Source organism: Solea senegalensis, linkage group LG2 (assembly GCF_019176455.1).
Source record: "Solea senegalensis isolate Sse05_10M linkage group LG2, IFAPA_SoseM_1, whole genome shotgun sequence".
NCBI lineage: Eukaryota > Metazoa > Chordata > Actinopteri > Pleuronectiformes > Soleidae > Solea > Solea senegalensis.
Genome location: NC_058022.1, coordinates 27,856,774 through 27,869,017, shown reverse-complemented (window position 1 = coordinate 27,869,017; position 12,244 = coordinate 27,856,774).

Sequence of the window (12,244 nt, the reverse complement as noted above, 5' to 3'; positions counted from 1 at the left end):
AGCCTCAGTGGTGCCGATCTCGGTGACAAGAGCGACGAGGAGATGAGTGGGGAAGTGTGACGTGCGGAGCGATGGCAGACAGGCTTCATAACAACATGCATATGGATTCTACTGTAGAACCAGATGGGACGGAGGCAGTGACATTGTCAAGGTAGGGAACACCTGCGCTCTGGCTCTCCAGGCCCCGCTAGCGCTTGATCAAAGTGTCGGCTCTACATTTTTGATGAACTCGAGCATCACGCTTCGACAGCGCCAAGGTGTGTGACACAGCCTGACAAGTGCACTTAAGAACGTGGCCTGTGGGGAATTTCCGAACTCTGAACTGCAGCTGAATTTTAAAGCGGCGAGGATGTAAACATGCAGTTGATGTAGAAGAAAAGGGAACAGGGAGTGTGCGTGGATAGTATTGTGTGGTTACAAGTACAGTACAAGTGGTTTAGCTTTATGTTCCATGATTTATGATTTTGTCACCTTGCCTTTACTGTTTGCATATCTTCTATTTTATTCTTACGTTTACCCATAGAATGCAATTTTGGAATTTTAATGTTTTATTGTACTAATACTTGTAGTAGTTGTATCATCGTAGCCATGGGAACAAATATTGTCTACGACTAAGTCAGAGGTCTGACAGACTTTGGCATGGACTAATAAATGTCTGATTTGTGACCTTTAAAGCTTTGTAGAATGTAAAAATTGGTTCCCTTAATTACACTGCCAATATTAGTCCCGTTGCCATTATCAGAACAAACGCAAAGCAGTCAAACTTAAAATTAACACTGGTGGAAATGAAAGTTTCTATGGTTCTGTGTCTCCTTTTAAAGTAGATTGCATTTGTTTGTATCGTACCATGTGTGCAGTGCCTTCGCTTGCACGCTGCACCCTCAACAATTTATGCACCAGATTTGTCCTGCCAATATCGATTAGTGTGACTAGAGCTTTATAACCATGAATATGGAGCCACAGATCCATACATTGTCCCCGGTAATGGACAGGAGTCAAATCTCTCGTGAGAAACCTATAAGCCAGTGTTGAGGTAAATGTGGATCCGGCCCAGTCAAGTATACTCTGTTTATTTCCCTGTGGAGAGACGCCGGGCTGTCTGCTCCTCCATGCTTTCACAGCTGGGAGGATGAGGTGGATATGCATTTGAAAGAGGGAAAAAAAAAAAAACAACAAGAAAACTTTCAATAGATTTTTCAGATGTGCAGGGACTTTCACTTCCACGGGCCAAGGTGCTTTATATAGATCTATTGCCCTCTCTTTTTCTGTCTCATGTGTCTCTCTTTTTTTCCTCGGGAGGTTGTTGCACATTCACTTCTGTACCCCAGCAGATCTAAGTTCGATTCAAACAGGTGACCTCCCACAAACAAGCAGACTTTTCCCAACTGCCCTCGGTCGTTTTACAAAACTCCCTTCACAAACTTTGCAAAGGCAAAAAAACAAAACAAAAAGCAAAACAGTTCTTTTCCTTTCCCACAAGGTTTGCCACATGCCAATTTAACTGATTAAAGCGACCAAAAAAAGAAAGTACCACCATGACTACAGTATAATAAAAGACATGCAACCGTTGATTAAATTCATCTTGAGAAAAGACAGCATGCCTGACAACAATGTCCTTTTGTTAGCTTGTGAAAAACTATTGATTTCCACTGCTGGGTTCAGGGATGAGACAAAGACTTCAGTGTGGATTGAATTGCACCACAACAGACAATAGAAATCATTTGGAGACGTTGATGTGGCACTGTTATTATGGAAGACTCCTTATACTCACCATCATTATGGACTTAATACCAAATTATAAGCTACATGAGGTGTTGGTTATCATTTCTCTGTATGATTTATTCACAAAGAAAAGCATGTTGTCTCTGGGTGCTTGATAATTGAAGTTGCCAGTTTGATAAATGGAGGGTTCTTTTGGCCCAACGTGTCCCTTGCATATGTAGCAGTAGTATTATTTTTTAACATTTTAACAAAGAAACACTAAGCTCATCTGAAACAAATACATAACCAAAAAACAAAATGCAAATTGTTGTACTTTTCAAGCGTCATCATCATGTTCTGTGCTTTGATTGAGTCCGATTTGAAGTTAGTTTGAATGAAGTCAGTCAATCTGAAATGAACTATGTTACAAAGGGTTGAGGATTGTTCGGAGGGCTGTGGCGCCGGACGTGACCTACTGAGGGGCGGCTGCCAATGAAAATCTGGCGCCGGCAACTATTCCCCAAGCTCGAAGTCCCGAAGTTTTAATTATAATAAAGGATTTTGAGAGAAATTTCAGAAAAGTGGAAGAAGAGACAGCTTCTAAGTATATCATGTACAAGAAACAACTCAATTTCGGGGGAAAGAGCAGGGGTTTAGGGTAAGGCATGGAGAAGAAGTGAGGTTAGGGTTAGGGCCAAAATGACCTGGTAAGGCCATATAACAAGTACAAAAATACTACGGCCTCAGTACGTCACATCCGGCAACATAGCCCTCCGAAAAAGACAGTTTCTCCATTTCAGATTCACTAACTTCGTTCATGCCCAGTCTCCCCAAAACCGTGCCATTTGAATCTTTTTTCTGGGGCCTTCTGTCGCCAGGCTGTTTCCTGACCATGTCCAGTCGTGTAAGCATTAGCGACCATTGTAGCAATTTCATCTCCACAGTTTTTGCCTTTTGAGAGGGCCCATGTCTCCGACGCAGGCTTCACTGCGATGACGTATGCTGTACTTTTCGTCTTTGCGGATACCTTTCAGCCGCAGAGTATGCACGTTATCGTCTTCCACTTCTGCCCCCGTGATCTGATCCTGGCCTGCACAGCTCATATGCATCCGCCTTCTGCTTGAATCTCACAGCCTAAATACTTGGATTTCTTCTCCTTCTTGGTAGTTGATGGTGAGGTGTTCGGTTTTCTCTCCGCAAATGTGCAGCACTGCGTCCTCCAACGCCGCTTGCTGCTCTTAGCCTCCACATTAAGGGTCACAGGGCCACATCCCCTGTGACCCTCATGTGGAGGATAAAGCGCTAATTATCATGATGATATTTGATTGTGACACAAAAAACATCATGTGGGGTGCCATGAAGAGTGAAATAATTGTGTTTTGCCTGAAAAGTAAAGACATTAGTATGCACAGTGACAATAAAAACTCATCAAAAACAGTTCACCTCATCATGTCTGTGAAGGTCCTCAGTCATTTTCTGTGGTTAGCTTAAGGCGACTGGACTCGCTTTAGTTAAGTTGAAGACATTTCACCTCTCATCCAAGAGGCTTCTTCAGTCTTAATTAACTGGCAGAAAAAAAGGTATTTAGCCACTGAGGCTGAAACCAGATCGTTCACGTGACTGACCCGGTTTCAGGTTGTTGGTGTCACCTGAGTCAAGGTGTGAAAGAGGGCTGTTCGGGTTACCTTAAAGAGACAGTCTGATTTTGTGGGTGTGAGACTTCACTAATGTTGTCCCACAGCATTTTTGGTGGTTGGTAGTTAGTGTCTTAGTCCATCTCCTCGGCGGAGTGATGGTTTCTCCAGGTTTACATAGATGGCTTCCTTCATTCCTCTTTCAAACCGTCAAACCGAGTCCTGTCCAAATGAGCTGGAATATAATCATTGCAGTAGCATTAATTACATTTTTTTAATTACATTTTTTTTTTTTTTTTTTTTATTAATCCCCTCGGGGAAAGTATTCCTCTGCATTTGACCCATCCTAGAATTAGGAGCAGTGGGCTGCCACACTGAGTAGCGCCTACATTACAGTAGCAGTTAGCAAACATATTGTCACTGTGTCAGTTTTACAATAGCTAAGCGGGCGTCATGAAATCCCTTCTACGTGAAACTCAAAAGCTGAATCAATTAGCTTTGGCCTGTTATGATTATCACGCTTTTGGCGTCTATATTACAGAGTAAATTGGAAATAATGTGTCCCCCCTGCAATCACTTTGTTTTTTAATTTATTTACTTGTATTAATTTGTGATTTATGACTTCATCTATTTTTGTGTGGAGAAAAGTATCTTATTCTAAGGAATGCTGCATCACAAACAAACCTCCTTCACTGTTCCATTTATTTGATTAGTCAGTTCCAATCAGCTTTCTCTTGACCGTCACAAAGATAATTGGAACTAATTGGATTTATAATTGGGTTATATTGTCTTTTGTTAACAATGCTGATATGAAACTGGTCATCGGGTAAAACTGTCAAAATAATTCAAACTAATTGAATAATTCCATGGGATTGAACTTGTTTTATTTATTTTATTCTCCTTTGTTTGTTTGTTTTTTCTTGTTTTTTTACCAAGTTGGTGAAAAGTGATATTTTGGTAGAAAAGCAAGACAAAACACAATTCTGCAATAATGTCATCGTAAACCCAAAAATGTTGTATCACGTCTTTGTTAAGTTTAGTCACTCCTGTCTTTTCATATGCACTTCCTGTTTTATTTTGTATTCTCCTTTCCCTCTCATTTCCGAACCTGACTTCCTCCCCTTGTGTGATTTCCCGCCACTGTGATTGTCTGCCCCGCCCCTGATTGCTTTCACCTGTTACCACTTACCTCCTGCATAAATAATCCTGGTCTTCCCTTGTCACGTCGCCAGTTTGTGTTGTTTTGGCCAGTGAGTAACGTTGTCAAGTTCCTTCACAGCGAGTTATTCATGTTTCCCTGTTTTATTTTTGTTTATATTCTTACTAAGTAAAGTTTCTGTTAAACTTTACATTGACTTTCAGTCGTGCATTTGAGTCTAAAAGCATAACAGCCTCTCTGCTCGGTGTATTTTGTTCAATTGTTTTGACGAATCTTTTGGATTGAGGAGGGGGTATACATATATCTATATATACATATAGATATATATGTGTATATATATATATACATATATATAGATTTGGTTTTGCATCACCAACAAGATCTGAAAAGTTCAGGTTGTTGACCTAAAAAGGGATGAAAAGCTTCTCTTGAAACGATTTGTTTTGTACCTGACGCGCACTCCCCTTTATGACATCCTGTAACTCAAGCCTTTCTTGTGTGTTTTGTGTAAGTTTCTCTGCGGGGGAGCGCTTGTCTGCATCTGTGATGCCCTCTTCATTCAGGTCTTGTGAACATCAGCAGGAGGCATTCCGCATCAGGAGGAGTGCACAGATGAAAAGAAGCGTTCTTCTGACTCTAGAATGAACATCTGGGCATGGAAAATAATGTATTAGTTAACTTAGCACACAATCAATAATCAGAAACATCAAAGACACTCTATTTTCCAATCTTTTCCAATCACAAAATTAGATGCAATAACAGAAGTAGTGGACTGAGGGGAAACACTTTTGCCAAAATGTACTCAAATGGACCGAGTGGTGTGGGAGAAAAAGGGCAGCAGTAGTCTGGACTCAGTCAGAATCATGTATTACATATTGCTGCTTTATTGCACAAGTGTCCTGAGGGAAGCAATGCATTATTGTATCTGACATCAGACTCCCATTTTGGACAATGACCCACAGGACAACATTGCAAGGTTAAATAAACAACAGTAATTGAGAATATACTAAATAAATAATCTGATATCTCAAAAAAACAACTTAGAATTCAGATAATCTAGGCATAAGTTTGTGGGACTGCAGCCAGACGTGGCCAGAAGCTGGGGTATAGCACACCTATTGTATAAAACAGTAGAGTTCCTCTGGCTGTGTTTGCATCATGAAGAGTTCCAGGCTGCTGAGCCACAAGTGCAGCGGTGCAAAGGTAAACTCAAGTCGAAAAGTCCAACTTTGACTGTACAAATGAAAAATGCACAAGTAAAAGTAGAATGCAGTTGAATTATATACTTTAAGTAAAACAGTTATTTTGTTCACCCCAAAATGAGCGGGTATAGCAGAGGTTTAATGACTAAAGCTGATTAAACACATTCCCACTGATCAAAACCTTGTTTTCAACTCTTTTATGATGGTCCTTTGACAATTAACATGCACAATTTTGAACAACTCCAAGTCAAAATAGATCAAGGTGTTGTTACTTTTCCCTAAATGTAATTGCACTGTGTAACAGATGGAAGGCTGAGGCTTGTTTGCATTTTTTTTGCACAGTAATGGATGTAATGAAAGTGCAATACTTCAAACACAACAAACTTAATACACAATGCAATTTCAGCTTTAAAATGACTCAAGATTAAACTAATTGCTTACTGTCCACATTTTACACAAACCCAGCTGAAATAAGATCCAGACTTCAGACTCCAGTCCAGAGCTTTCTTGACTGTCATGCTATTCAAAAATCAGTGAGCAATAATGCTATCAAAAAAGAACACAGACTCCCCATAGACAATAAAATAAGCTTCTTAGGATAGCATGGCTTTGTTTATGATGGTGATGTCGGCCTGCAGTCACAAGTAGCATTCGCACTGAACTGTGTTATCACCTCAGCATCATCTGTAACACACAAGAAATGAGAAAAGACGGCGCTCTTGTGGATGCGGAGAGCTTGTCGCCTGGCAAATCACACATTTCCCACAAGTTCTTTCTGCCCATTTATCTTTTTTCCGGAGTTGTTGCCTTTCCTCTCTTGTGAGAATATATTCGGAAATCTTCGGTTGCTGCACCACGTGTCAGTAATTCTGACGTCGTGGGCAAAACACACAAACATCAACAGCTGTAAGCGAGTCTAATCGGGGCTTGTGCGAGACACAGTCAAAGAGACGGACGGGCAGAATCAAAGATCCCCGAGACAAAGCGCGACCGCGCGCCCACGAATTAGCATTTAAACAAGAAAACATGATTTTATCATAATGGTTTAATAAGCTGTTTAGCTTTTTATCAAGTGTTTGCGAGCACAGGCGCAAATGTTCAGACAAATTTCACAAAAAAAAACAAAAAAGAATAGATGAAAAGTCAAGAGGAAAATATAAACATGCACATGTGCCCAACCCTTTTGTTGGAATGTAAAATTAGTTTCACCCCCGATGCATCCAACTAATGAGTTTTCCCCGACTCTTTTTGACAGGTCCTGATAGGTTGATACGCTCCAGTTACTGTAATTTAATGCAATTCTGAAAGAATGAAGAAGAAAAAGGGAGAAAAATGGTGTAAAAGCAAGATTTGTCTGGGCCTGGTTTCTTTAGCGGAGGTGGCTCAAAGAGACATGATGGGTCATGGAGGCATCTGCTGTGTGTGTGTGTGTGTGTGTGTGTTTCGCTTCTGATTGATTGACAGATTGAGGGAAAAAAAACGATGAAGACGTCGCATACAGGTGGGAATGAAACTGTCTTAGGAGTGAGGAGAATGCCGAACTGGGATATACAGTATCTACATCAAGACACGTGCCCTCATTATTTCTCTAGAATGAATCAAATCTGTCATATCTGATAATCTGATATACTTAATTGGGTTCTGTAGAATGTGATTCCCAATATATATGTAAGCTCTAGGTGCCAAAATCGGTAATCCAATGTTATATTAAAGGAATGGTGCTGATATGATAGTTGTGTTTGTTTACTGATGGAACAGATTATTTAAATAGAATTTGTGCATCTTTGAATGTTTTGCTTTTTTTTTTTTATCCAACATATTTTTTCTGCCTCAGTGCAGAAAACTGATATTATGTCCCACCCCCTTGGAGACGGTAAGATACAGTAAGCTTAAAATAAAAAAGATGCCAGAGACAGTATAGCCTACTACCCATTTACTCACCAGGTTATGGAGATGGTGGTTGTTTTTCTCTTGGCACGTCCGCCTCTTGTCTTGGCTTCTCCCCCAAATTGAAATTTGCATTGATCCTTTGGCGCGCAATCAATAATCATTAGAAAAGCGTTTAATGACTCTGTGAACTTCTAACCCCCGATGTTACATAATTACACAGTGAATGAGGGTTTGCCGGTTAAGTGGAGGTATAAGCATCATGTCGTGGCTTCGAGTGTTTGCTTGCAGACTTCAAGTAGCATTTTTGAAGGGGAGATGAGGGACAGTGGTGGCATGCTGCTAGACCAGTCAGCCCTTGCATCATGTTTTATAGACAAAAAATGATGTTCCAAAACATCTTGAATGATGCTCTTTCATTACTGCACGGCTCTAGGATGCAGTTGCTCAAGTCATTCCGAGCATGTGCACGGTAAAAGATCCGAATCCTGCGTTCTCCTTCGAGTTGCAGCCTTTTCTCACACAACACAGCCTGATTAGCTCAAAGCCTCAGACGCCCAACTTTTCTTTTTTTTATATCTGTCTTGTCTCTGCCTTTGTAATTGGTTGCTTTGAAAAGAGGGAAATCAATAAGGGATAATGGCTTTTACCTTAAGTCACCTCATCAGTGAACCCCATGAGAAGTTACACTCCCTCCTTTTTCACAATGACTGTGTGTCTGTGCAGAAACCAGAGTAAAAGCTTTAGAAAAAAAAAAAAAAAAATCTAATAACACCAGTAAATCATGTTTGGCAGGCACCTTGAAAGATGAAATCATTCACTGGCTACATTATTCATAATAACTTTGCTGTTATTCCGATCATTACATTATTTGCTACTGACAAAATATGCACATTACGGAAGCCATATTTTACATTTTACAGGACCTGTGTTAACTTTAAATCAGCACATGCCTAGGGTTTCTTTGTTACCTTCGAGTAAATCTATGATAATTTCTCCCAGAAATCGATAAGCTATGCGCTGCATGTTTGTGTAAAATATATTGCGTTGTGAGCCAAAGTTTGCTTTTAAATGTGACATTACGCCCCGGTTCATTTTTTAATCTGTAGCTAAACTGCTCTCACATGCAGTATGGTAATGAAAAGTCGAGCCGTCGACTATGGAAATCTACAGTTAACGATATTAAATAGGGGTGTCAAACACAGGGGTGTCAAACTCATTTTTGTTCAGGGGCCACATAGAGCACAATTTGATCTCAAGGTGGCCGGACCAGTAAAAATAGCAAAATAATAGAATAATAACCTATGAACAACAAGAACCCCTTTGTTTTTTCTCTTTTGTTTTATATTTAATGAAGGATAATTTTACAAAACATGACATTTCTTGAGAAATATAAGTGCAATTTCAATAATATCATGCCTAAATTTACTATTTACACAGCACACTGGCTCTATAAAGGCACAAACATTTAGTCATGGGTATCTGGAGCATTTGACACTACGTAGTGTGAAATTTTAACAAATTCATCCTGTGGGCCGGATTGGACCCTCTGGCGGGCCAGTTCTGGCCCCCGGGCCGTATGTTCGACACCCCTGGCCTAACAGGCATCATCATAATGAAAAATGATCTTACTAATAACTAATAATAACCTGATTTCATCATGCAAGTCACCAATATAAAACAACAATCGTTGACTGTTGCTTCACAGTAAATGAGTGGCTACTCGTTGCATCACTTTCAAAGCAAATCACTGAAGCAGATGCACAAACACAATTATTCCTACCAATGTTAACATTTTGGCGCCGGAGTGTTTTTGCTTTCCAGCAAATATTATTCAATATTATCCACGCTTACAATTATTTCAAGGACTCCTCAGACTTCAACTGTCACTTTCTCAACACATTACATCACTATGATTTCCTTAAGAGCAGTTCATGCACTTCAATACAGCAGGAAAAGGAAGAAGAAGGAAGTAAATTAATAGTTTTTGTAGGTTTGGTGTTTGTTTTCTTTTGTTTGTTATCAGAAACAAATACTCTTAAATATTGTCAAAGTTGCATATTAGCACCACAGTAGGTAACCTCTTGACATGTCACTGCTGTAGGCCAGCGAGCACTTCCATAGAATCGATTGTCGCTGTGCAAACGTGAAAGCATTTACAACCCCAGTGCAGGTTCATTGAAATTGATTATCTCTTCCTGTGGCATTGATGTAACGTGGATCGGTGTTTTAAACCCTGATGTGTCTCTCATGTCGATGTTTTGTACAGATGTGAATCAAGACCGGCTCCTGTGATGGTAGCCCGGGACGGAAACGCCCTTAAAGTGTTTGATCAGTGAGTGCTCGATTGTGCACAGCTTGGCACAAAGAGAATGCTGTAATGCTCCCGAAAGTGCAGCAAGTCAAACTCTCATGGCAAGCGAGCAATGTTTATGTGCGAGCTCAGGAACAATTACTGCTTTTAACTGGGATGATTCTGCACTATTGTGGCACTAATTGTAATATAAAGTAATTTGCTCTGGGAGGAAAGATACTGTTTGGGTTGTAAAATGCCATCTTAATAAACTCAAAAATCAAATCACCAGGGCTACTGGAGAGTTAAATTGAGATAAAATAAAATTAAAATGTTAAAATATTATGACAGGCATCGACTTTATCTGTGATGTAGCAGCAAAACAAAACAAAACAGCACCTTTTTTTTTTTTTTAAGTGTAAGTACATGAAGCCGAAGCAACACAGATGTTCAACGGCCACTGAAACATGAGATGCATTTGGACAGTAAAGATTTTACCTTTTTACCTTTCTGTGCACATAGTGCACATCACAACTGACAGCTGCTGAGGTATACGGGGGCAATGCACGCATACAGCTGCGAAGGAAGACAGCTGATGGGTGCACTTTGAAAAATAGTCACACACGTACACATTGTCTCATACACCCAAATGTCTATGCATGTGTGCATTTGACACGCACAGAAAGGGGCTGTGACACAATGATGCAAACGTGTCACCTGACACGGCATTTCCTTTTTCTTTTGAATCAGTGCGGTTGCAGAAATGGACCGAAACGGAAGCAACTTTGGAAATGGGCCACCTAACTGGTGCAACCCGAGCAAAGAAATACAACATGCAGAGTAAAGCAGAAGACGCCACATGAAAACGGAAAGCTGGGGCCAGAAAAACACGAGCTTGCACTGATTCCCTCACCGTCCCCTAGAGAGAGGAACCCGGAAAACTAAGTCGGCAGCAATTAGGAAAAGGAATTTGACTGACACAGCAAAGCAAAAAAACACGGCATAAATGAAGAGTCTAAAATTTAGCAAAAGCCTGTCCCTTTTGAAAACAAAGTGCCTCCGTGTTAATTTTCCAACCAAATCTTTAATGAAATGCAAATCAAACATCCCATGAATTTGATTAATCTCTGAGGGTGGCCAAGGCCCGCTGGCTGGAACAGTGGGAGACCAGTGTTGTTCTGATTCACTCAGCTATTGCTCAGCAATGATTCATTTATTTAATGAGGATGAACTCAAAAGTTTATGTCTTTCCTGCTCTCTTCTCGCCTTCGTTTCACACCATGCATGCACTTTCCTGGATGAGTTGTTTATTCTCACGAAAAAAGGGGAGAAGAAGTTCAGGCTTCGGCTGCTGATCTTTCGAGTTTGTACCTTTTCAGATGCTCGTGGTGCTGACTCTCAGGGAAACCTTGTGATTTCCCCTGCACTTAACCCCTTTTAAAAGCTGGGGCAGGGCAACAGCATAATCCCAGCATGCAATGCAGCAGGAGACAAACAGTCTTGTACTAAAACAAAGCAAAGTCTGACATGCACTCTGCCAAGTGGCAAAAATAATGGGTGTTTAAATTTGTCCTAAATTTAAACTTTTATTCCCTGACGATTATAACTCGATATGTTGCCTATCAATAGAGGGCGCTAGGGTGCTGCCGCGCCTGTCTCACACGAAGAAGATAGGAATCATGTAAAATAATTTTACGAAAACATGAAAATTTAAATAATCAAGCTATATATTATAGCATAATATAGTGAGTACTGTGTATGATCTGCATTTATTGTGTCAAGTGACGTATTTTCTGTTCCTTTGGGGCGCAAAAATGTCATTCTTAATGTTATTCTCCAGATAACCGTTACAGATAACAGATTACTTAACTTCTGGGACATGCTCTTGTGCACAGCTGCATATCTGTAGTGTTGGCACTCGGCTTCTCCACAGCAGGCGAGGCAGGTGAGGATTGAGTCGATCGCGTCTTTATAGAGCATGTGCGCAAACGTCTTTGCAGGACATTTGTGGACAACAACAAACTCGCCACAGCAAGAGATAACACTTCAACACTCCCTGTCTCTCTCTCATAGCTCCAAACGACATCCTCGTGTCTGATCTTTAAATGATCACCCACCTGTCACTTCGAGCCGCGTCAGCTGTTTTCTCATTTTGATTCGTGCACTGCTGTTTTTTTCTTCCTTTTTCATTCAATAAATAAAGAAATAAAATATATCACTCGCTAACACTGTTCCCACTCTTTTAAACTGAGTTGGTGATCAGACGTCAAATTCGCTCCCTTTTTGTCCTGCCACATCAAGCAGTTTAAGCATCATTTTATGGAATTATATCTTATTAAAGGCTCATCTAAGCTTCACAGTTTAAAAA